Source organism: Ceratotherium simum, chromosome 8 (assembly GCF_057802395.1).
Source record: "Ceratotherium simum simum isolate JZ-2026a chromosome 8, ASM5780239v1, whole genome shotgun sequence".
NCBI classification, from domain to species: Eukaryota; Metazoa; Chordata; class Mammalia; order Perissodactyla; family Rhinocerotidae; genus Ceratotherium; species Ceratotherium simum.
This window is the reverse complement of record NC_141907.1, coordinates 41254694-41281193: the sequence shown is the minus strand read 5'-3', so window position 1 is coordinate 41281193 and position 26500 is coordinate 41254694. Positions and strand designations below refer to the sequence as shown.

General features: G+C 43.1%; 1 long non-coding RNA gene and 1 other non-coding gene across 3 annotated transcripts; both read right to left on the bottom strand.

Annotated features, from left to right (window-relative positions):
• Positions 1 to 2252: 2252 nt before the first annotated feature.
• On the bottom strand, positions 2253 to 4279 carry LOC147916442 (uncharacterized). Of its 2 annotated transcripts, XR_015552916.1 has the most exons (3): positions 4199 to 4279; positions 3774 to 3911; positions 2253 to 3039 (listed from the first exon to the last, which is right to left on the bottom strand). It is a non-coding gene; the product is annotated as an uncharacterized LOC147916442 (long non-coding RNA). The 2 variants fall into 2 exon arrangements; XR_015552915.1 differs by lacking the exon at positions 4199 to 4279 and having other exon boundaries at positions 3774 to 4179.
• On the bottom strand, positions 3370 to 3491 carry LOC147916443 (small nucleolar RNA SNORA26). Its single transcript, XR_015553084.1, has one exon. It is a non-coding gene; the product is annotated as a small nucleolar RNA SNORA26 (small nucleolar RNA).
• Positions 4280 to 26500: the final 22221 nt, after the last annotated feature.

Sequence of the window (26500 nt, the reverse complement as noted above, 5' to 3'; positions counted from 1 at the left end):
ATACGGTATTATTGACAGGTTCAAGATTAGGACCTGATATCATTGGAGGCCATTATTCAGCCTACACCACCTCTCTAGGTTTTGACAGGCTTTTCTTCTGTAAAACAAGGTGGTTGTACCATATAATCTCTAGAACAGCGCTGCCAATAAAAACTTTCTGCAGTAATGGAAATGTTTCGCATCTGTTGTCCAGTAGAGTGGCCCCTACTCACATGTGGCTACTGAGGACTTGAAATGTGGCTGTTGCAACTGAGGAGCTGAAATTTTAATTTTATTTAGTTTTCATTTAAATTTAAATAGCCACATGTGAGTAATGGCTGTCATACTGGACAGTGCAGTTCTAGTGTCTCTGTAGTACTAAATTCTGGAAATCTGTTAAGCATCTTTAAAAAAAAAATAAGTTCCTTGTTTTTCTCAACCCCGGGCTATAAAACTGCTCACATCTTTCATCTGCTATTGTTTAGTCTAGGTGACTTCAAACTCTTGAGCGAAAATCCTTTTTACCAAAAAAAATTATTTGGAAAACTCAAGTGTAAACAGGCTGCACTTCAACTGGTTGAAGCTGAGAGTAGTGGGAGAGGGGAGGATGTCAGAACCACCACTAGGACTCAGTGAGTAGAGTGGAGCCACGGGTGACACCAGCAATTATTCCTGGAAATTATTTGCTAGTGTCTTCAGTCAGACTTTTAACACTTGCAGTTTTACAACGTTTCATCTTGACAGTAGCTAGAACACATTGTCATTCTCGTGGCCTGTTTTCATTTGCACTGGACCACTGTTGATGTAGTGTCTCATGCACTCCTTGTTCTGCCGGAACAACTTGCTATAGGCCGTTAAGGCTTTAGGATTGTTTCCTCTCAATTTCTATTCCCCTTTACCTACTTAGCATTTGAAGTCACCTCATATAGGCCTTTTGTCCTACCAATACCCCCTCCCCACCACTGCTGACTAGTCACAGCACTTTGCTGAGGCCTCCTGGGCCTTTACACTGGAGGCCTTGATCAATGGATCGATTGCAAGCATATCCACTAATTTTTGTCTGCTTTGTTCACAATACCTAGAATAGTACTTGGCCCCAAGTAGGTGCTCTATTATTTACTGAATAAACATTAAAGCCAGCATTTGAGTATTATATAAATAAATACCAGTATTATCATTTTGTTCTAATATTACAATGATCATACAGTACTACAAAAATGATCCTATAGTACTACCAATGAATATGACATTTTCTGAGTGCTTACTACTCACCAGGTAGTTAGATGTACTACATATAAACTCAACTTTAATAACTATGATGACCAGTTTACATATAAACAGCTCTTAATATTACGCTGCTAAGAACAAGTGGCTGTAAGCCACTCACCCGAATGCCAAATATATAATTCAACTCAATATCAGTTACTGATATTAAGCTTAAGTATAAATGATACTGCTCCTTATACTACTAGTCATGATGGGTTTAGGGCTAGGTTAAGTATTTGAGAATCTACAATATGCAGACACCTGGCATGACCCTAGGAATATGATGGGAACCAAGATGGACTTTACCTCTAACAGTCCAGAGCCTCCAGAATGTAGCAGGGGCAGTCAGACAAGGACATAAGCAACTACACACGGTACTTCTAAGGCCATTACAGGGTGCCACAGAAATCCAGAACAGGAGCACTTATGGGGGGTGGGGGGAGAAAGCAGCAGCGATAGTGGTCACAGGAAAGTTGGGTAAGAGTGGGAAAGCATATGGGTGGCAAGGAGCAATCGAGATACAAGTTAGAGCATTCAGAGGTCTGAGAGGCCAGAAAGCAAGCTGACATTTTAGAATAGTCTAAATATCCACCTTAGCCCTGCATACAAGCTGTCATGAAATCCTCCCCCTTAAGGTTTCACTCTGCTTTTCCCCAAACCTTTCAGCACATCCCTCCTCAGGACCTTTGCACTTGCTTTCTCTCTGCCTGAAAGGCTCTTCACTCACATATATATATCCACGGCATGTCCCTCAGCTCCGTCAGGTCTCCTGTTCAGTCCTTCCCTGCCCAGCTCTACCTGAAATTATAAAAGTCTATATACATGCACCTCATGTTTCCCTTCCCTTTTTTCACCCCTCTATCAATTATGGCCTTCTAACATTATTTATTGACTAAATTACCTAAAGAAGTTACGAGGCTAGATTTTACAGTATAATATGGAATATAAAAGAAATGAAGTTTAGCTAGAACAATGTTACAAAATAAGCATTAAGAATGACTCCAAAGTGAATATTAAGTATCTTTATTTAAAATGGGGTATTTGTAGACATTCAGAGCTGGCTGACAGGAAGAACTTCTATCACATACTAGGCTGTTAATCTTGCTACATTATCGCATTTCTTCCCATATGAAAACTTTCCCTATCATTTCCAATACCTTCATATTCTAATCTACCAACATTGTGTCCTTTAAATCTGTTTTTACAGCTCATTATGCTACATTCACCAAAAACACCTAACATGCTGACAGATGCTCCCTTTGTGCCAAATTTTGGGTTAACTTCTGGAGGCTCAATGAAATTAAATACTATGAAAAGCTTATACTCTTAATAGCTCTACTGTGGTGTTTCCCCCCCAAACTGGTCTCATCCTGTTTAAATATTTCTGTTACACCAGGACACTAAATCCCAAGAGAGATAAGTGACTTTCCAGAGGTCACATAGCCAGAAAGTTACCTACAAGGCTCCTCGTTCAGTGCTAGGCATATGTGATAGGATCTTGAGTCACTACCTAACCCGTTACTTCATCTGTAAAATGAGAATAGTATCGACTTCACAGAGTTGTGATAATTAAAAGATGAAAATAAAGCTCCGGCCCTCACCACCAGCATTGTCCTACTGCTCTAACCCAGTGAGGTACATGGACACATGGTTGCTACAAGTTATGTAAGAATATCTGACCTCATCAGAGGCACCTGTGTATTATAAACTGTAGAGTCATAGTTGGTATAAGTCAGTGAAAATACCAGCATCAGAACATTCCAGCTTCAATGGCTTGTACCTGTAGTTTTCAACCTATAAAAAGAAAGAAAAGTTTTAAATGACCTTTTAAACAGACAGAAAAAACTTTCAGGTATTCTTTTCAGTTTGTCTCAAAGGATGTCCAGCAAAAGCCTTGTGCACAGGTATTCCATCATCTGGAATTTTTCCACCTTCAAGGACAACCCAAGTATCCAAACTCCCTTATCTATTTGAAAACACCGCATGGTATCTAGAGGAGTCTAGAAAAGCACGCCTGAAGGTACCATTAAAGCTAAGGTTTAGTTTGAATTTATCACTTGTGCTCTGAGCTGTGTAAAAATATCACAAAGGTGCTTAAACTGGAAGGAAATTTCCTTCTGGTTCAGCTGTGACTCCAGACAGGATCCAGAGAGGAGTCTGACAATCTCTTCTCTGGGTTTTATGGAGACTTACTCTGCCCTTCTGTGTTAGCCTCTTAAGGCACTGCGTCAACCTTAAAAGGGCACAGGAAAGGGCCATTTGAGACTTTTTGCACAGTTCTCTACGACTTTCTCGATTCCCGTATCGTCAATGTTCCCTGGATGTCAGCAGTTTCTTTAACAATTCCGAAAACCCACTAGAAGCAGCTCTTGAGCCGGGTGGAGCCCGTGCACGTAAATTTCCTTTATGTTATGGGAGACCCGGATTTGGGCCTCTGCACCAAACACGCGCCCGGCAACCCTCCGGTCGCCATTGGCCACGTGCTCTGGACCTGGGCCATTTCATTTCGCGAAAGGACCGGGACCTACCTGCGCTTAGAACTCAGGCCGCTGCACGCCCGCAGACGCTGCACACAAACTCCCCAGGCCCAAGGTCGGTCTGGGATGGGCTCTCGCCGCGCAGGCGGGGCCGGCAGGAACCCGCAACCAAGTAGCCGCGGCTGCGCCCTGGGGAAGCAAAGCGCAGTTGTTACCGCGCCCGGGCCAGTCCGCCGGGAACCCTCCCCCGGCACGCGGCCCGCGGCGTCTGTGCCTCGCGCGGCCCCGGGACGGGCACGGCCGCCCGCCCCCCGGGCCACCGAGGGCTGCTCTACCCCTCCGTTCTGGCCGCCGGGAGCAGCGGAGCTCGGGGCGGGCAAAGCTCGAGGGGACGCGGGGCGAGCCCAGCCCCACCCGGGCCAGCCGGCCGGGCGCCCTCCCCGCCCCGAGGAGCCGGAGCCCCGAGCCACACTCACCGCCCAGCTCAGCGAGACCAAGAGACCGAAGACCGGCGTGCGGCGTGGAGACCGGGAAGGCGGCGCCGGGCGGGAGGAGGGCCGCGGGCCGGGCAGCCAATCCCCGGGGAGTCTCCAGACGGAGGCGTGGCTTGAGGAGGCTGCGGGCCGGACAGCCAATCCCCGGGGAGTCTCCGGACGGGGCCGTGGCTGGAGGAGGGCCGCGGGCCGGACAGCCAATCCCCGGGGAGTCTCCGGACGGGGCCGTGGCTGGAGGAGGGCCGCGGGCCGGGCAGCCAATCCCCGGGGAGTCCCCGGACGGGGGCGGGGCGATCCCGGCCATTGGTGCCCGCGGTCCTCCGCCTCTCCCGGCCCTTCTGGCTCTTTGTGTGGCGGGAAAACAAGCAAGATTTCCGCGGAGCGTCCTTCTTGCAGCCTCTAGGAGTCCTAGCGCCTACCCAGGCCCGGACCGATGTTGATCTGGTTCTGTCAGGCCAACGTGCCTTCCTGGGGACTGTCCTGGGGAGTCCCTAGCCGTTACCTCAGGGCCGGGCCACGACGCAGAGATTCCCCTTCTACTACGCTGGTTCAGTATGTGTTTAGAGTCTGTCCTGCTAAACCTAAGGGTAAAGAGAAGCTGGGCCACGTCTCTTTCAACGAGCTCACCCATGGCCCCTCCTAAACCCAGGAGGACCAGCCGCTTTTCCTCGTGCTCTTTGTTCATTCGTTTACAGTGTTCAATAAGGAGACAGTAATCAGCCGGTGCGGGGGTGGGGGGCACCATACACCTTCCCTAGGTGACAGACTCAAACTTGGCAAACAAGTTAGTGGAAAAAAATTGGAGTGGATGCTAAAATGAGAAGTTCTATTACCAAATGAGAACTATTGTAAGAGTTTACCGTCTGTTAACAAATTTAATCCTCAAAATATCATTTATCATCCCCACATTATAAGTGGAGAAACAGACCCATTGAGTACCTTTTCAAGGTCACAGAGCAGCTAGCAAGTGGTGGATCCGGGACTTCAACCCAAGCAGTCTGAAAGTATAGCCCCTTAAAACACTATACTTACTGCACTGCCCGTGTACTACACTGCCTCTTCCCCGTGTGGGGCTGAGCGGGAAGGGAGACAAACAAATAGCCTCCATTTGATTGGCTGATCAAGATAGGCATCTCCCGTGTAGTTGGGGGTCCACAGGCACAAAGAACAGCTTGTGGTAGAGTCCGGAGATGGAACAGGAAAGTGCTTGATCTGTTTAAGGACTCAAAAGTGTAAACGGAGCTTAAGACTGTAGGAGCAGAGTGGCCTGAGACAGGGGTGCCTTGGGTGCCTCGGGGCCAGACCATGCAGGAGGCCCGGTAGAGTTTCCATTTAATGCTAAGAACAATGGAAAGCTGTTCAAGCAGTTTTTAACAGGGGAATGATAGGATCTGACATAGGGTGTGGTTTAGGATGTGATTAAGATGGTTTTGGTGAGGGGAAGAAATGGAATAAAATTTATCAATAAAACCTAGCAGCCGGCCATGACTTTGCAGATGTTCATAAGATGATGGTAAAATGGGTTAAAGTGGCAGAGGGAAAACCAGTGTGCTGTCCCTTCGCCAGTCTTATCTCAGAGTCTTCCAAACAGGTCTCCAGCTTTGAATCTGTTCTTTTTATAGTCCCTGTGGATAGCTGAGAGGCATTGCCTCAGCTCAGCATAGTCTGACTTTCTTCCTCCCTATTTCCCTGAGACTGTGCTCTCCAAGGTCACCAGTGACCTCCTACTGACCAAATCCGGCCGTCCTTATCTTTCCCATCCTCTCTGTGACATTTGACGTAACTGACCACCCCCCCTCCTTCCCTCTGGTTTCTGAGTCTTCACTCCTCCCTGGTTTCCCTCCTACACCTGTGGCCCTTCCTTCTTACTCTCTGTCCCACCCCTCAAGTGTTGGTTCTGGCAGCATCCTTTCTCAACTCGCTTCTCTTTTCACTCTGAACACTCTTGCTGACCGACTTCAGTATCAGAAACTATACACATGTTATCTCTAATTCATAAAACAATTCTGCAAGGGAGATTAGGAGAATATTATTAGTAACATTGAATGAGCACTTATCAGGCAGTCATAGTATTTAGTTCTTTACATAAAAATACCATTATCATCACTTAAGAGATTATAAAATGAGACCACGAAAGCCTGAGGGACTTTCCCAAACTATACCACTCATGGCAGAGCTAGGATTCCAATCCTGGACTCCCAGCCTGCCTGCTTCCCCCCCACCCCACCCCACCTCCCATGCAGAGATGATCCTTTAGTCTAGACCATGCCCCCTGGCTTCAGGTACTGTACAGCCACAAGCTCATCCTCATCTGGATGACCCAGAGGCTCCACAAAATCAGCTTGTCCCGGAGTTCATTCTCGTCTTCCAACTCCACACTTCTCTTTTGTGTCCTCTGACTTGACGGATAACAATTCCTTCGCCCAGCTGTCCAGGACTCAGCCCCAATGATGTCCTCTCTCTGCCTCCTCCTCCCATTCTCAGCCTCCCGTTTCCTTACCTCCTTCTATTCAATCCATTCTTTCTATCGCCTATTCCATGAATCTCCCCTCTTCTCTCCACCCCCTGTCTATACTTTAGTTCTGGCTGACATCATCTACTTTCTGGCTCACTGCAGCAGCCTCTACTCAGCCTCCCTACCTCCAGTCTTACCTCCCCTAGTATATCCTCCACATTGCTGTCATCAGCAGTGGAAATCTTTAAATGGCTCTTCACTGCCACCAGGATCAAGACCAATCCCCTATCTTTCTGCACCCACGCCCTGCCCACACACACTTATTATGATCCAGCCACGATGAACTATTTGCAGTTCCCTGAATGCTCTGTCCAGCACTGTTCAACACAACTCTCTGTGATGATGGAATATGGTAGCCACATGGGGCTACTGAGTACTTGAAATGTGACTGGTACAACAGAGGAACTGATTTTCACATTTTATTTACTTGTAACTAATTTAAATTTAACTAGTCATATGTGGCTGGTAGATAGCCCATATGGGACAGCACAGCAGTTTAGACCACAAAGTGTGGTCCAGCTGCATGGACGTCACCTGAAAGCTTGTTAGAAATGCAGAATCTTGGGCCTCATCCCACATCTGCTGATTCAGAATCTGCATATCAACTGGATCCCCAGGTGATTTGTGTGCACATTAAAGTTTCAAGAAGCACTTGGGGGCCGGCCCGGTGGTGCAAGGGGTTAAGTGCGCGCGCTCCACTGTGGCGGGCCGGGGTTCGCTGGTTCGGATCCCGGGCGCGCACAGACGCACCGCTTGTCAAGCCATGCTGCGGCAGCGTCCCATATAAAGTGGAGGAAGATGGGTACGGATGTTAGCCCAGGGCCGGTCTTCCTCAGCAAAAAAAAAAAAGAGGATGATTGGCAGATGTTAGCTCGGGGCTGATTTTCCTCACAAAAAAAATAAATAAATAAAATAAAGTTTCAAGAAGCACTGCTCTCAGCGCTCTGGCTTCCTTCCCTTTGCATGTGCTGTTGTCCTCGTCTGGAATGCATGTCACCTCTCCTCCTTTGCTCCTTAACTCCTATTTATCCCTCAACACTCAGCATCTACAATCACAACATATTCTTTTTTTTTTTTTTTTTTTTAAGGAAGATCAGCCCTGAGCTAACATCCATGCTAATCCTCCTCTTTTTGCTGAGGAAGACTGGCTCTGAGCTAACATCTATTGCCAATCCTCCTCCTTTTTTTTCCCCCAAAGCCCCAGTAGATAGTTGCATGTCATAGTTGCACATCCTTCTAGTTGCTGCATGTGGGACGCGGCCTCAGCATGGCAAGAGAAGCGGTGCCTTGGTGCGCCCCGGGGATCTGAACCCGGGCCGCCAGTAGCGGAGCGCGGGCACTTAACCACTAAGCCATGGGGCCGGCCCACAACATATTAATATGGTTATCTGGAGGACAGAGGACCAAGCAGGTGGGCAGGGAGGAGTGAGAAGGAGAGAGAAAATGTCTATAATAAAACCACATGTATCTTGTCATGCCAAGTATCTACGTATCTATATCTATCTCTGTATCTGTATCTCTCTGTCTGTCTGTCTATCTATCTATCTATCTATCTATCTATCTATCTATCTATCTAGTCTGTGTGTGTACGTGGAAAGATGGTTACTACAATGTTAGTGGTGGTTCTCTCAAGGTGTTGGGACTTCATGTGTCTTTTTTTTCTTTTTTTGAATATATATATTTTTAGATATCATTCAAATCCTTTACAATGAGCATATATTATTTATAATCAGAAAATAAAATAATAATCATTTTCATTACAGAAAACAAAAGAAAGGCTATTTTACCCTTCTATAAATAGTTGCAAGAACATGATATCAGAATAAAGTATAGCACTTTTCAGAAAGGAGAGCTGACACCTCCCTCAGTTAGAGACACAGTCTTGTCCATACGCCCTCATGTTATTAAGGGCTGGCCGCAGCCTGGGCATTGGCAACGCTTGACCTGAAGCCAGCAGAAGAAACCAGAATGATCTCCCTTGTGATGCCTTCGCTGTTCTCTCCGGTGTCCACCCTCTCACCCCAGCAGACGTGATCCTAACGCAGTGATAGTAACCTGCTCTCCATCCCCGGCCTGGGTTCCTCTCCATGGCTGGAGACTGAAAGGGCGCATTATGTGTACCAAGAGGGTCACTTAGAATCATTAGAGGCATCTGCAGAAGCATTTGGGCACCTTGCGTGGCATCTTATTTGGCTCTAAGCATCAAGAACTTGTTCCATCAAATGCGCTATTCAGAAGCAATGTTTTTGTGTATCGGCTACTGCATTCCATTCTGCTCTAAGTTTCGGCAGTGTTTTTCTTTACTGAAAAAAATGTAACAATTACCTATAGAGGTTATTTTAAATTCATGGCAAAATGTGTTTTGCTGAGCTGTGGGATGCAATTTCTGCAGAGCTTAGTGGCTCAGCTGTGGAATTCAGTGGGCTCCAGTTACAGGGTGAGGCCACAAAAAGCCACCAGTGTGAATAGAGGAGGGAACATTTTGGGGGCCAAAACATCCTGCACAGCAATTGATATGCAAAAATAACAGGATGCTGTCAAATTTGATTAAGCAGCAATGTGAAGGAGGCATTTTTTTGTGAGATAGCTACCTATTAAGGGTATTATTAATTCCACTCTAAAGAGAGATCAAAAGAAAATTTATATTCTTTATTTTAGAGCAAAGGTGGCTCATCTGAGTGAATGACAAACCCAGTGTTATATTTATTTATTTATTCCGTTTTTCTCCCCAAGGCCCCAGTAGATAGTTGTATGTCATAGTTGCACATCCTTTCTATTTGCTGTATGTGGGACGCAAACCAGCATGGCCAGACAAGCGGTGCATTGGTGTGCGCCCGGGATCCCAACCCAGGCCGCCAGTAGTGGAGCGTGTGCACCTAACTGCTAAGCTACTGGGCTGGCCCCAAACCCAGTGTTTTAAATCAGCCTTTTTAATGTATATGATCATATTGATAAGTCTATATCCATTTGTCAGTCTATCAGCACCCATTTCTCCATGTAATGGTGGCTCCAGGGATGTCATGAGACCTGGATACCAGGTGGAGCTAGACTTTGTGAGGCCTGAAGCTTAGACAATTTGAGTGGTCCTTCTTAAGACAAAGACTGCAAAAACATCTTACTTTTATGCACTTTACAATATATGATCATGTGAACACATTGCTAGAGCCCTTCCCAAACCCTGGATGGGACCCATGAATATAAAGAGCTTGAAACCTAAACTTGACTTTTCAGTAGTGTCTTGATAAATCCACCTCTGCTGCTCGGATGCTTTAGAATGAGAAAGCTTTGGCTCTCTTTTAATAACATCCTTAAGCACAACATAGGAGGAAACAGGAGGAAACTCCACGTTTGTTCCACAAGGCCTTCTTCCTGAATCATAAGGATGATGGCCAGCTTTTATTGCACACCCATTATTATGTGCCAGGCATCATTCTAAGTTTTTGAGATATGTTGTCTCATTCAGTCCTCCTGCTAACACTGAGAAATATGCAATGTTATGATCTTCACTTTATAGATGTGGAAACTGAGACCCTGAGAAGTTAAATAACTTGCCCAAGAAGATGTACCAAGAGATAAGACCCAGCTAGACGGAAGGATTGAGCTTTTGAATTCTTGCTGCAGTGTGCTTTCTGTGTGACTCCAGGACCAGTAGCAGAGAGCCAACAACATGACCCTGGCTGTAGGAAGAGCTTCGTAAGAGCAGGCAGGGCTATAAGAGAACTGATAGGTCACTAGGAGATGCGTCGTTACTAGAAGTGGGCAGAAGGTCTCAGCCACAGTTGGGGGATGAGTGGTGGAGAAGCTTGGCTCTGAGCCCCAGAAATCTCCCTTATATAAAATGAGATTGGTTTCATTTTTTATGTTTTTTTTGTTTGCTTTTGTTTTTTTGGTGCTGTGAGCAGGATTAGAGAGATTGGTTTTAGATACTCAGAAATGATGGGTCAACCTGCAGAAGGGTTCCCCAAGATCCACAAACTCAAACGTAAAAATGGCCGATTGCCTGCACTCTCTGTGCAGCCACTAAGCCCTCTGGACAAAAAGGCTGCTGGGAGTGATCTGGGAACAGTCTAACACTGCTTTTCTCCATGTTCTTTGGGATGGAATATATATCATATGTTCCTCTTCTTTTTTACTGTCTTACACAGAAACACATTAATCCCAATATCTTCCTCAGACCTTCTTTTAATCCACTTTTTTTGTTTTCCAATGTAGGAAAGTTCTAATAATAAATCTGAAGTCCTCTTAGTCTTGCCCTCTCTCCCTTCATTCCACTTGTGTGGCAAAGCCCAGCTTGTTCATATTTGATACATGTCAGAAGGGAGCTAGACATCCATGTATAAAGGAAGTAGGAAGTAGTACATGTTTAACATGAAATGGAGTTAACCAAGAGCTTGAAAACAACTTATGTGTTTGTAATGCTTTTTGTATTTGTTTTTATATTTGTTTATTTGTAATTTACTGTTTGTTCATTCGTTTATTCATTGTTTGTACCCCACACCCCACTTAGTCCAAAAAGAATTTGAATGTAGTTTACAAGAATATATTACAATGAGAGTTCAAAAATACAGTGAAGAAATTGGAGTGCAGGGAAAATAAGATAAAGTCCAGGACCAGCATACAAAATTGAACCCATGAGGCTCTGTACACTTGCTGGAAGAAGGCCAAGCTCTGAGCTGCCTGGCAGTCAATGCAAAAATCAGAAAGTAAAAACAAATCAGATGCACAAGAGAAAAACAAATATTCCTGAAAGAAATTTCCTCCATGGATCTTCATACAGAGGGCACTGTAATCAACCTCCTCAGTATCAATAACCTAAACAGAATGTTTTTTTATTTTTTTATTTTTTTTAAAGATTTTATTTATTCATTTTTTTCCCCCCAAAGCCCCAGTAGATAGTTGTATGTCATAGGTTCACATCCTTCTGGTTGCTGTACGTGGGTCTCGGCCTCGCGTTGGACGGAGAAGTGGTGCCTTGGGGCGTGCCCGGGATCCGAACCCGGGCCGCCAGCATCAGAGCGCGCGCACTTAACCGCTAAGCCACGGAGCCGGCCCTAAACAGAATGTTTATAATCTCTCAAACTTTCATGTGTCCAGGATTTTTGATGCCCAGGCAGAGTATTTCCTAGTCAAGGTGATTTAGCATGCTTAAACTCAATTAAAACAACTTTTTTTCCCCCAAGTCCTAATTATCATGTGGCAAGAGGGTTATCAGTCAGTCCAGGTGACATTTGAGAAGAAAAGTGGATTCTGATTATGAGGCAGATAGGACATACGCTACTGTAATACTGTAATAAAATCAGCGACTGCAAACAGATAGTGTGCTCCCAGGAGAAAGATGGGTAATTTGGGTTAGTTCCCTAGTCAAAGATTCAGCATTAAGTTATATATGTATATATGTATATGTGTGTGTGTGTACAGTAGTAGATTTTTAAGGCAACTAAATCTCTCTAACGAGATTGTAAGAGTAAAATTAGGTTCTGAAGCAATATATCACCATACGATGTCCTCCACAATAAAATGCTAAGTCCAACATGACACATCAAAGAACAAATTTATTTTGACGTGTAATTAGAAGTAAGTATCAACTGAATATTTAGTTAACAAAAGTTTCATCTTCTTAGAACTTAACGTGGCTTTTGAGGAAAGAATTTGAATAGTTTTTCTCTTTTCTTAAAATGATTGAGGAACTTTGAGCCCAATGCCTTTCTATTCTGTCCATTAATTTCTCGGAGTTAATGGATGTATTCTAAATTCTCCCTCTGACCTTTTCCTGCTGAGAAACTAAAAAGTAAGGACCTGCCTCTAGTATTTGTCCTTCAGTCTCACCCTAACACTTCAGGTACAACTGAAATTTTTCGAATCAAAACAAATTAAGATAATCTAGAAACCTTGAATTCCTTTATTCCTAACTTTTTATCATGAAAATTTCCAAATATACACAAAGATAGAATTCAACCAGTCCCTGCATATTTATCTTCCAGTCAAACTATCAACCCAAAACAACATTTGTTTTGCATACTTGTTCCATCTATCTCCCTTTTTTGTCGAAGTATTTTAAAGAAAACCCCAGATATATTATTTCACCCCTAAATATTTCAGTATTCATCTCAAAAGATATAATCGTACCTGACAACAATGCCAGTATGATTGCTAAGAAAATAAACAATCATTCCAAATCCATATTCAACTTCTCCTATTGTCTAAAAATGTCTATTTCACAGTTGGTTTGAATCAAGATTCAAATGAAGTTTACTCATTGTGTTTAGTTGTTATGTCTCCCCTGAATTTCTTTTAAGCCTTTTTTAGTCTACAACAAAATGCCCTCCTATTTTCCCAATGCCTTTAACTTTTTAAGTAACAATTTTTGAGATATAATTCAGATACCATAAAATTCACCCTTTTAAACTGTGCAATTCAGTGGTTTTTAACATAGTCATAGAGTTGTGCAATCATTACCATTATTTAGTTCCAGAACATTTTCATCATTCCAAAAAGAAACTCTACCCATTAACAGTCACTCTCCCATCCCTCCTCCCCACATCCTTTGGCAACCGCTAATTTACTTTCTGTCTCTATGGATTTGCCTATTCTGGACATTTGACGTAAATGGAATTACACAAGATGTGGTCTTTCGTGTCTGGATTTTTTTACTTAGCGTAATGTTTTCAAGGCCCAACAAACAGGAGTAGTACTATGCAGTGCTGGACTTCATTCCTTTTATGACTGAATAATATTTCATTGATTGGATAGACTGAATTTTGTTTAACTATTTATCAGCTGGTGGACATGCCTTTGACTTTTTGAAGAAACCAGGTCAGTTGTCTTGTAGGGTGTTCCATATGCTGACTGTTTCCTCCTGACGCTGTTTAACTTGTTTGTGTATTCTCTCTTTTTCTCACAGACTTGAGAGAAACCCCACGTTCTTGAAAACTTGGTCATCAAACTTTAGTGTTTGGAGGAACTACCTGGCATGCTTGCTAAAGGTGCAGAATTCTAGGCCCCATCAGTGGAGAGTCTGACTTAGTAGACTTGAGAGGGGGCCCAGGAATCTGAATTTTTAAAACACCAGTTTATTCTGATGCAGATACAGTCATGTGCCGCATAATGATGTTTCAGTCAACGACAGACCGAATATATGATGGTGGTCCCATAAGATTAGTACCATATATCCTAGGAATGTAGTAGGCTATACCATCTAGGTTTGTGTAAGTATTGTAGGGGAGAAATTTTCCTTTACTCTTCTAGGTTCTCCTAGTTGGTCTAAGAATTAAGTTGCCATGAGACAGATTAACAGGAGAAAAACAGGCAAAATTTTAATAGTATGTATACATGGGAGAAACCCAGGAAAACCAAGTAACTCACCAAAATGGCTGAAACCCTCACATTAAACACCATCCTCAGCTAAAGACAAAAGAAGATATTGGGGGTGGGGAGAGTCAGAGACTTCAAAGGGAAGGAAGGCAATTCACAGGTAGGTGAAAAGGAGCAAAGTTGGGAAAACAAGTGTTTGGCCACACAGAAACAGAAGAACACTGAGGGGAGCCCAACAAACAGGCTTTTCTAGGTTCTTCCCTGTCTACCACCTAGTTCATATTATGCTAAGATGACAGCTCACTTCCTGAGACAAGTTTTTTTATATGAATTCTTTCAGGCAGCTAAGGGGGAGGTAGCAAGAAAAACTTTCTGAGTCTTTTGTTTCTTTTTTTTTTTGTGAGGAAGATCAGCCCTGAGCTAACATCCATGCCAATCCTTCTCTTTTTGCTGAGGAAGACTGGCCCTGGGCCAACATCTGTGCCCATCTTCCTCCACTTTATATGGGATGCCGCTATAGCATGGCCTGACAAGCGGTGCCTCGGTGCGGGCCCAGGATCCGAACCCGGGCTGCCAGCAGCGGAGGGTGCGCACTTAACCGCTACGCCATGGGGCTAGCCCTAGTCTTTTGTTTCTTAAAAATAATCAGCCAGTTGAAGGAATGACGGCCAAGAGAATTGTGTTGTGGATGTTAATTAGCCATCCTAGAGTGAGTGAAGTAGCCAATTTTAGCTTTAAAGGCCATGAAAGCCGAATAGCCTCTAAGAATTAAATTATTGCACAGATCTTTACAGTATTGACCTCAAAATTTACAAATGCTCTCAGATTAATTAGAGTACTTTTTGATTCAGGAATTTTTAATCTAAGCCACTTCTTTTAGGTGACCAAGAAGAAAGTCAGTCATAGATATTCTGAGAGCTCTCCTTTTCCTCCAGAAATATGCTACAACAAAGTACAACCATTTTTGCTTCAATATTTTTTCATTATTTTTTTCACTATCTAAATAGTGTATTTTAAACACCAAAAACTCCTAGCATGAAGAGTCGTTTTCCCTTAATTTAATGCTAAGAGTTTTCTTTCGCTTAATAGATGAGTGATGCTTTTAAGGGTCTTTTAATGGTTCTCGAGCAGCCAAACCTGTAAATGGAGTTCCGTTTTCTCTGTGTGTCTCATTAAGCTATTACAGAAGAGGGTAATGTGGCTGAGGAAAAAACCACTGGTGCTTTTCTGGGCTTTGAGAGAAAAAAATGGATTTCAGGATATAAAAACTGAGTTTTGACTGTCAAATGACCTTCCCAGGGCATTTGTATGTAGGGACATTATCAGCGGAAGAGAATGTTTGCTTCCTGAGTAGTAATAACCTTGACTTCCTGCTTCTTCAGTAATAGAAACCTCAACTTCTTGAACGCATTAACCTGATTCCTAAGGCGTATCTACAGCAAAAGTATATTTTAAAAAACTTCTTATTCTGGAAATTTCAAGCATCCCCCAAAACAAGGAGAAGAATATTGTAAAGCTCCACATAGCCAGCATCAAGCTCCAGCAATTAGCAATATTTTGCCAATCTCATTTCATCTGTCCACCTACCTTTATTTTTGCTCAAGCATTTTCAAGAAAATTCCAGACAGTGTCATTTCACCTGTAAAAATTTCAGTATGCATTTCTAAATGATAAAAACATTTTTGAACATAACTATATGCTATTATTCATACCTAGCAATATTTTTTTATTATCATCTAATAACAGATTCATGTCCAGATTTCCCCGATTGTCTCCAAGCTGTCTTTTTAGAGTTGGTTTCTTCTAATCAGAATCCAAACAAGATCCACACATGGCATTTGGTTACGTCTTTAAGGCATTTATTTATTTATTTATTTATTTATTTATTTATTTATTTATGCTGAGGAAGATTCGCCCTGAGCTAACATCCGTTGCCAATCTTCCTTTTTTTCGCCTGAGGAAGATTCACCCCGAGCTAACATCTGTGCCGCCAGGGTTGCCGCCACAACATGGCCACGGATGAGCGGTGTAGGTCCATGCCTAGGAACCAAACCTGGGCCGCCAAAGCTGAGTGCGCTGAACTTAACCACTAGGCCATGGGGCCGGCCCCTTAAGTCTCTTTTATTTTATAACAATCCTCCTCCCTTACCTGACTACTGATTTGTTGTAGAAATTGGGTAATATGTTCTGTAAAATGACCCACATTCTGGATTTGTCTTAGTGTCATTTTACTTGTTTCTTTGTCCTCTGTATTTTCTATAAACTGGCTTGATGAGATTCAGGTTAAATTTTTTGGGCAAGAAAACTTCATACTTCCTGGTTCATTACATCACAAGGCATACAATGGCACAGTTGTCCCATTTCTCCAGGCTTCATTAGTGGGTTCGGGTGGTGTCACTCAGATTCCTCCATTATAAAGTTAGCCATCACCCTTTCACTGAATGGCTTTAGCTTCCACTTATGTTCATTCCTTATACTCTTTATTCCATTAGCAGCTGTAAAATAGTAATTAGACATTTAAAAAAAATCATTCCTTCTGCATTTATTAGCTAGACTTCTATAAAGAGCACCTTTTCCTCAAACAGTATTTGGTTACACTGAAAAACAGTTCACATAGGAAAGGCAGGATAAATTCTTTTGCTTTGCCTTTATTTTTCAAATTTCAGAGTTATACAACCTCCAATAATGACAGGGAGGTCTTGTATTATTACAAATGCAGGATTTTTATGTTTTACATTAAAGTATGTCTTTAAAATTGATGCTGGAGATGGAATCATGAAACGTTGGCATCAGCCTTCTGAGATAGCGTTTCTCAAAGTATGGCCACAGACCATATATATCAGAATCCCTTGGGGCCTTGGTTAATACGTAAATTTCTGGTCCCCACCAGGACCTTCTGGGTCAGAGTCTTTGCGAGTAAGCCCTGGAATTTGCATTTCTTACAGACTCTGCTAGGAATTTCTAAAATAGCTAGGGAATGGATGGCATTATGAGATAACCTTATCAGAGCTTGGGGACAAGGCACTAAGTGGATACACACCTGAGCAGTTACTCCAAAATAAGGTCATGAGATTAACCACTGATAATTCAAGAGAAGGGAGGGTGGATAAATTAGCTCCTTCAAGAAGGGCCCAATAGACAAGAGCAGGGCTGTGCTGTGTAAGACTCCTTGCAGTGCTATATCTTGTTTGAGACAATCTAGGTTCTGACTACCCACTGTTATTAGAACTCGGGGAAACTTTTACAGCAGTAAATCCTATACAACGTGGTTCTACATGGTAGTGAACTAATCTCTCCTGTGGATTCCCATGGACCAGTGTTGTTCACATCCACAGCCTCAGATCCTGCACAGCTGCTGTCCACTGGGCTCCAGAGACTCCCACTGCATGATTTGTGTGATCTCATCAGGTAACACAGTTCCTTATCCATTAGGACATGGAGTGCCATTCATATTTGAAGTATTAATTAGCACTGTTCTCATACATTCTATTTTTGAATTGCTCATCTCCTCTAGGGAACCCACTTTCAATATTTTATTAAAGTCCCCTAATGCTTGACATTTTAAGCAAAACATTTGTTTAGTTCATTTTCCATAAAAGTGATGATCCATTTTTGTAATTTCATTTGCTTTTATTTATTGAATTTTAAGTAGCATTGTTGAATGCACTGACTCACAGGGAAAAACTACATATGCTTAAAAGAAGAGCCAAACTTGCAGATCTTGTCAACTGAATTTTTTGCAGATTAGAGAAAGCTGAACTACCTCTCTCAGCATTTTTCTGCCCATGTACTTGGGAAGAGAGAATGCGAATCAGGTTCCTGGGGCATAAAGGAAGTCCCAGATCTCTCTGGATGAATGCAGCCCCCCATTGTATGCCAGTGAAGCTCTGTGTGATGCCAATATCCAGCTCATAGAAAGGGCATGGCAAATGACGGGGTTGGGCAGTCCAGCAGGGCCCTGCAGGGGACCAAAATTATATGCAGCCTGTGCTGGGATTCTTCAAGTTGCTGCCAGTGCCCTAGCATTGTTGCCTCCAGGCAGAAACCTGGCCTTGAGATGACTCACTTAGGACAGGGGTCGTAAACTCAAATGCCTATGGGGGCCAGAAAGGCAGCATAAAAGAGGGAAGAGGCCTGGAGAGGAGACTGGGGAATTAGGGAGACATGTCCCCACTGAAGGAGGCCCCTCCATTCAGCTTCTCCTGGCTGTTACCAGGAACGTGGACCCTGAATGGCTAGAGCTTTTGGCGTATCAAGAGAAGCTGATAATATGAATTTTTATGTGAACTCACTAGATTTCAGATGTTGGCATTAATTCAAATGGATTTTAAACACAGTGATGGTTAAACTAAATATGTCTACAGGCCACCGTTTTGGGGCTTTTGATTTAGGGGATATAGTACCTCAAATTAATACCACATGAAACAGAAGAGAACTTATATTTCCCAGATCAAGATGAGTGAAAGAGTCTATAGCTGGTTTGCTGATGCTGTTAGCAGAGACTCAAACCAGAAACCTTATAGGGATAAATTAGCTATATTCTGGTCAGTGGCCAGAGGCTAGACGCTTGCAGTTGTATGCCATTTGTCACCTAGAAGCTCTGGATGAATGTATATGGATCAGTGCAGAGCCATAACTCAAAGTTCACGCTCTATTGATTGTGGGCCAGTGGTGACATCGTCCTACAAGAAAGCTATCACATTACAGGGCTAGCCCCTCCCGCCCCGCCAACTGCCACACACACACACACACACACTGGAGTCCTCAGAGGAAAACAGAACTGAGTATTTACTCGGATTGCTTTATAAAACTCTAAGCCTTAACTTGCTGGAAAAGAAGGTAGTGAGAATTTAGACAGAAGGCTTTTGTCTTTCTGAAGAGTGATAGAGAGATAGCATGTTCTGTTGGATTGGATTTCAGTGTCGAGTTGTCTTCTCATTAGTCAGAGAGAGAAAGCATGGCTATATAATTACAACATATGGACACGGTGATCTTTCATGGTTAACTAAGTGCACTTACAAAATTAATCTGAACTTTGGGAAATTAAATTGAGTTTAAAGAGAAATTTTAGACTTGAGAAAGTATGTTGAATAAAATTCCGGGCATCCTTTAAAAGGCTAAGGATGTATGGACTAGAATTATAGTTCTGGCTCTGTCTGCAACTGGTATGGGTCTTTTTTTTTTTTTTTTTTTTTTTTAAAGATTTTATTTATTCATTTTTTCCCCCCAAAGCCCCAGTAGATAGTTGTATGTCATAGGTTCACATCCTTCTAGTTGCTGCATGTGGGACTCGGCCTCGCGTTGGACGGAGAAGTGGCGCCTTGGGGCTTGCCCGGGATCCGAACCCGGGCCGCCAGCATCAGAGCGCACGCACTTAACCGCTAAGCCACGGAGCCGGCCCTGGTATGGGTCTTAATCATTTAACCTCTATTGGCTCCAAGTTGGTTGAATTAGATGAATCTAACTGTAATATTCAATTATTCTACAGCTCACACTTCATTTTTTAAAAGCTAGTTGTTCTTCTGTTATTGCCTATAGTCATTGACTATTCATTTATCTTGTTTTGTTTCGAGGAGATATTAGATGAATCCTTCTGCTTGCTAGATTGTTCAGATGCACCTGTTACATGTCTATGTTATTGTTTTCATATTAGTTGGGACATAGACTGATCATCGAGATGGGCCTAAAAGGAAATAGGATGATGTGGACTCATTACTAAAAATATTTTATTTTTATTTTTTTTTTTTTTAAAGATTTTATTTATTTATTTTTCCCCCAAAGCCCCAGTACGTAGTTGTCTGTCATAGCTGCACATCCTTCTAGTTGCTGTATGTGGGACGCGGCCTCAGCATGGCTGGAGGAGTGGTGCCTCGGTGCGCACCCGGGATCCGAACCCGGGCCGCCGGCAGCGGAGCGCACGCACTTAACCGCTAAGCCACGGGGCCGGCCCACTAAAAATATTTTAATGAGCATTATGAAATCATATGGTTCTCTCTGTCCTGCTATAAAAGGAAACATAATTGTTTATTAAAATACAGTACTTTAATACCACAACAAAATACAACCATATATACATATACACTCAACTATATATATATATATATATATATATACACACTCACCAAAATGGCTCAAGTTAAAAAGCCTGATAATACTAAGTATGAGGAGATGGGGAGGATGTGGAGCAACTAGTGGGAGTGTAAGTTAGTATGGCCACTTTAAAAACCTGTTTGGCATTATCTCCCCAAGTTGAACATATGCATACCCTACCACCCAGCAACTTACGCCTAAGCACATACCCAGCAGAAATGTGTGCACATGTACACCAAAGGAAACATACAAGAATGTTCATAGAAGCATTTTTGGTAATAGCCTTAAGCTAGAAACAACCCAAATATCTGTCAACATTGAATTTGTAAACAGATTGTGACATCTTCATACAGTGGACATACTATACAGCAATGAAAACCAATGAACTACAGTTTTTCTGAGCAACATGGCTGAATCTCATAAACATAATATTGAGCAAAAGAAGCCAGGCAAAAAAGAGTCCCACACTGCATGATTTTGTTTATATAAACACACACAAACAAAAAACCCAGGCAAAACTAAAGCTACAGTGTTAGAAGTCTGGATAGGGGTTACCCTTGAGGAAGAGAGGTCATTGATTGAGAGGAGCATGGGGGAGGGCTTCAGGGATGCTAGTAATGTTCTCTCCTTCACTTGGGTGATGGTTGCACAGGTGTGTCTGCTTTGTGACAATTCACTTAAGATTTATGCACTTTTCTGAATGTATGTTTTAATTAAAAATACTAAAAACAGAAAAAAATTGGTGCTTTGTGCTTAGTCATAACAATAGCTCTTAAAAATGTTGTAATAACCTACAGGAATCAGTAACAGCTGTTGCTGAAACTCATTATTTTATAACACTGACTTTGACCAAATGGCTCATAATTACCACCTTCCTTCCTAAAAAGATAAGTAAGCTATCTTGAATTGCCATTTTTATTTAAAAATAAAAGTCCAGACAGCAATGAGTATAATGTGCCTAAAATGGAAACATCTACAGTATCATTGTTACAAAGGCTCCAATTGAACCAGAATGCTATCAAGAACAGCAGAAACCATTTGTAATAATTTGAATCAATCAGTACTCTTGAAACTTTTGAATCCATTTACCTAGTTCATGTAGATCCTGAAAGACTTATTGAATGAATATAGCATTCTAAGCCAGTCAGTTCCTCAAGCCTACCTCTTTTTGGCCACTGGTGACAGTAAGTGATGACTAGTGTGTGTGTAGTGTTTTACAAGGTACAGAACATCACAGCCACCACTAGGAGGAGGATGCTTACATGGCCCTGTCAGTAACACCCTTAATCTGGTCATCTGACTCTATTTTCCAAGAAGAAATGGACGAGTGGAACCCCAGCCCCTGACTGAGGACAAAGCTGTACAGAGAGAGTTCAGGGCAGTCTTACCTTGTGTTCGATGGATCACATGGTTGTCAGCTTTCCAGAAGGGCAGGACCAAAGAGGAGCATTGAAGGTGCTGCCCTCTGCAGGAAATCTCATTCCAAGGTGCCACTTGTGAATCCTTGCCCTCCCACCAGGTGGCGGTGGTGGTGGGGTTGTTAAAGCTATGGAAGTGATCACACATGGGCTGGGAGGACATGAGGGTACAATCTGCTGAAAAGACTAATTTTTCCTTTTTTGTAAATAGTGTTTATGGACATGGAAGGAATGTAAATGCCCCCAAAGAAAGCCTGTTGTTCTAAATCTGATCAGGCCGTAGAACAACTCTTCACCCTACCCTAGAGAGTCTATACTTGGAGTTCTTCCAATCTTATCCTCTTTCATCACTTACTTTCAATCATCCCCCCATTCAACAAATATTTATGAGCACCTACTATGTGTCTTACTATTCTGAGGGATATGCCAGTGAACAAAACAGTCAAAATCCCTTGGGAGTGATGGGGCTTACGGTGCTGCCTACTTCAGAGAAGATGGAGGCTTCTTCAACCTAACGGATGGACTTTCTCCTTTCCAAAGCTCCTGGGCCCCCTCTACCCTTCTAATAACAAACCCCCTCAAGCCTCACCGCCAGGTTCACTGGCCCCTCAATCTTTTGATGACAAACATACTCAGGGTCTCCCCACACTAATAATCATGGTAAAGGGGACAAATAAAATGATCAAACCCTTCCATTGATTCCCTTGCCTCCCTAAGGCTGCTGTCTGAGCTCTCTCCTTATTTTATGACCAAATCTCTCTAAAAAATCTCATTTCTAGAGAAGCTCACTCGCTTCAACTTCCTTACCATGCACTTACCATCTAAAACCCACCCTCCCCATACCCACGAGGATGGTCAGTTCTATATAATTCAGATCAGAACTTGGAGGAAAGAGAAAACCACCAGGAAAGCGGGATGGTGAGTAAAATAATTCTGGATCAAATGAGCCAAGTGTGCCAGGTAAATAATTACCTGCTAAGTATCTGAGAGCCGCCTGTGTGTCCACCTAGCATCATGCCAGGCATTTTAGGTTTCTAAAGAAATATGAAAAGTGACCTTTGATAAAAACTTACCAGGAAAGATGAGACTGAGAAGACTTCCTCTGGAAGTGAGGTTTGAACTGAGTTTTGAGGAATGAGTGGACTTGAAACAGAAGGAATAATCATCGGCTGAGGGTGAGGGGAGTCGTGAGCCTGCAGGCCTGGAGGCATTAAGTGAGAGTGATGTATTTGTTTGGTTTAAAAGTTGGAAGATGCCTGGTGGCATACTGGTTAAGTTCATGTGCTCCGCTTTGGCGGCCCGGGGTTTGCAGGTTAGGATCCCAGGCATGGATCTGTGCATTGCTTATCAAGCCATGCTGTGGCAGGCGTCCCACATATATAGAGGAAGATGGGCATGGATGTTAGCCTAGGGCCAATCTTCCTCAGCAAAAAGAGGAGGGTTAGCAACAGATGTTAGCTCAGAGCTAATCTTCCTCACACACACAAAAAAAGATTTGACGTAATCCTTAAGGCCAGCCCGGTGGCACAGCAGTTAAGTTCACATGCTCTGCTTTGGCGGCCCAGGGTTCACAGGTTCAGATCCCGGGTGTGGACCAATGCACCGCTTGTCAAGCCATGCTGTGGCGGCGTCCCATACAAAGTAGAGGAAAATGGGCATGGATGTTAGCCCATGGCCAATCTTCCTCAGCAAAAAGAGGAGGATTGGTAACGGATGTTAGCTCACGGCTAATCTTCCTCACACACACACACACACACAAAAAGTTGGAAGAGCTGAGCCAGATAACGGAGGTCTTTGCAAACCAGGCAGAGAGCCACTCACTGAAAGAATTTTTGAGCTCTTCAATTGTCTACTACCCTCTGTCTCCTTCCCTTAAAAGCCAAACATCTTTAGTCTGTCTTCTCACCTCCCTTTCACTTATCCACGCATTCCAATATCTATTCTATCCTAACCATTCCATGCAAATTCCCCTTGACAGAATTCAAAGGACTCTTGAGTAAGAGGCTCTGGTGAGATAATGCTTGCATGAATCTGGCAAATTATGTAAACTCTCTGAGCCTCAGTTTTCTCTTCTCTAAGATGGAGATTTATAATATTGCCTTCCTTATAGGGTTGTCAGAAGAATTAAATGCATCTTAAAGTCTTGGTCAAGAATTAAACATTGTTACTATTATCTTCTTGATCTCAGCTGTATTTGCTACATTTGACTACGCCCTCCATCTTGAAATATTCTTGGGCCTTTGTGATATTGTATGTTTATTTGCTTTTCTTCTACCACTTGAGAAGCTCTGTGTTAGTTTTCTTGGGCTCCTCTCTCTCCACCTGATCCTTGCGTGGTGGCGCTCTTCACGACTATCCCCTTGTCTATTCTCACTCTATACACTCTCCCTAGGCAATTTCATCCATGACTGCATGTCCTCCGTTATCTTCCATATATTAATTACTCTTAGATTTATCTCCAGGCCAGACAGTTCCTCTGAGCCCCAGACTTGTACTTGATATAACTATTCAGGTGTTTCGTGGTTATCTCAAACTCAACACCTCTGAAACCAAACTCACTTCTTCCTAGCCTGAACCTTTTCCTTCAACATTCCGTCATAAAAGTGACATTCCTTTTCATTCTAGTCAGAAACTTGGGACTCATTTTTGACTCATCCTTGTTCCTCATCTCAATCAATCACCAAATTCAGCTGACTACCTTCAAAAAAAGTCTTCAATCTGTCCACTTCTCTCTTTTTCCATTACTACTCCTCACCTAAACCCAGGCTACCGACAACTCCGAGACTCTCTCACCGCAGATAACTAGCTGGCCTCACCTACAGCACTTCTGCTTTTTCCCCATAGGGAAGCCAGCTAGAGTAATCTCTTCTTTCAGTTAATCAAACTGTTTTTTTTTTTTTTTTTTTTTTAAAGATTTTATTTATTTTATTTTTTCCCCCCAAAGCCCCAGTAGATAGTTGTATGTCATAGCTGCACATCCTTCTAGTTGCTGTATGTGGGACTCGGCTTCAGGATGGACGGAGAAGTGGTGCCTCGATGCGCACCCGGGATCCGAACCCGGGCCACCAGCATTGCAGCGCGCGCACTTAACCACCAAGCCACAGTGCCGGCCCAAACTGTTTTGATTATCAAAGCAAATAAGAATCTAATCTGGTCCCAACCTAGCTTAAAAATACTTCAGTGGCAGTTCAAATGGCACTTCAAAATAAGACAATTGTTCCAAAGGCTCGGAGAATCTTAACCACCCATAAACACACTCATGATCTTAGATGGAGTTTCCTGGTGTAGGAACTCTAATCTGATGCCCACTCCGAAGTTAGCCTATCCTTGTTTTATACCAATTGCATGCAAAAAGTAGCAAAGACATTCATAAACAACGCCAGTGAACACTGCATTAGAAATTGAGCAGTGCAAGTGGTGTGATGGTCTTTTTTCGTCCTAGGACCACCTGTGCCTCCCACAGTGTCTGGCACAAAGTATGTCTTTAATAAATATTCGATACATGATGAAAAAGGAAAAAGGCTGTCATAAAGTTCCTCACAAAACTGAAATAATACAATCCACAGAAACTAGTTTGGTTTCAAACTCAAGTCTAGGGCCAGCAAAATGTTTTCCCCCAGACAGCCAAACATTTACTAGCATTTGCATATCAAATGAGCTGCAATAACCTATTTGGCAATGAGGAAAATAGGATAGGAATGAATGTGCCGGGCACAGTGCCTGAGACCGGATGAGATTTTTAAAAATGCACAAGACAAAGTTCCATCCCTCCAGGAGCTTCCAGGCCCCTTGGAGAGAGGCAATTGTCCAAATATTTAATATTTGATTTCTTGGCTCCTCCTATGGACAAGGCACTGTCTTTCTTTCTTTAAGTGTAAAATGGTGAGCAAAAACAGACCTGTCTCTTCATGTCTGATGAGGGTTGGGAAATGCTCATTAATCAAATAATCACATGCACAATAATAATAGCAGCAATCACTTATACAGTGGTTAGTATGTGTCAGACATATTTTTAGTACTTCACATAATCGAACGCAATCACTCTCTGAGGGATACTCTTATTATCACCCTTTTATAGATACAGAAAGTGCAGCATAGAGAGGTTAAGAACCTTGCCTAAGGTCACATAGCTAGTCCAGGCAGTCTGGATCCAGGGTTCATTTTTTTTTTTTTTGTGAGGAAGATCAGCCCTGAGCTAACATCCATGCTAATCCTCCTCTTTTTGCTGAGGAAGATTGGCTCTGAGCTAACATCTATTGCCAATCCTCCTCCTTTTTTTTTCCCCCCAAAGCCCCAGTAGATAGTTGTATGTGATAGCTGCACATCCTTCTAGTTGCTGTACGTGGGACGTGGCCTCAGCATGGCCGGAGAAGCGGTGCGTGGCCAGGATCCGAACCCGGGCCGCCAGCAGCAGAGCGCGCACACTTAACCGCTAAGCCACGGGGTCAGCCCCAGGGTTCATTTTTTAACCACTCACTCTACTGCCTCCATGCTGTGTGCTGTATGGCATAAACATATTTACAAATATAAGGTCCATGATGGGAAGATGGATGGTGCTAGAAGAACATGTAACAAGGGCATCTCATCTCATCTCGGGTCATCTGAAGGCTGCAGGGTGTTAACTAAGCAAAGAAGGGAAGCAGGAGGGGGACAGACACAAAACTGGTAACAATAGAAGGGAGAGCATGAAACCACCTGGATATGGAAGTTCATTGATGGTAGTGGTGGTCGGGGAGCAATCTGGGAAGGCCTCATGGAGGAGGCAGACCTCGAAAGATCAGTTTAGTGAGTAGAGAGGAGACGAAAAGGAAACATGAATTCAGAATGAACCTAATGAATTTTGGGGACAGGGAGACACTGGTTATTAGGATTATTTCAGTTGTGAGTAGCAGACACACAATTTGAACTGGCCAAAGAAAACAAAGACTTCACTGACTCGAGCTGCTGAAA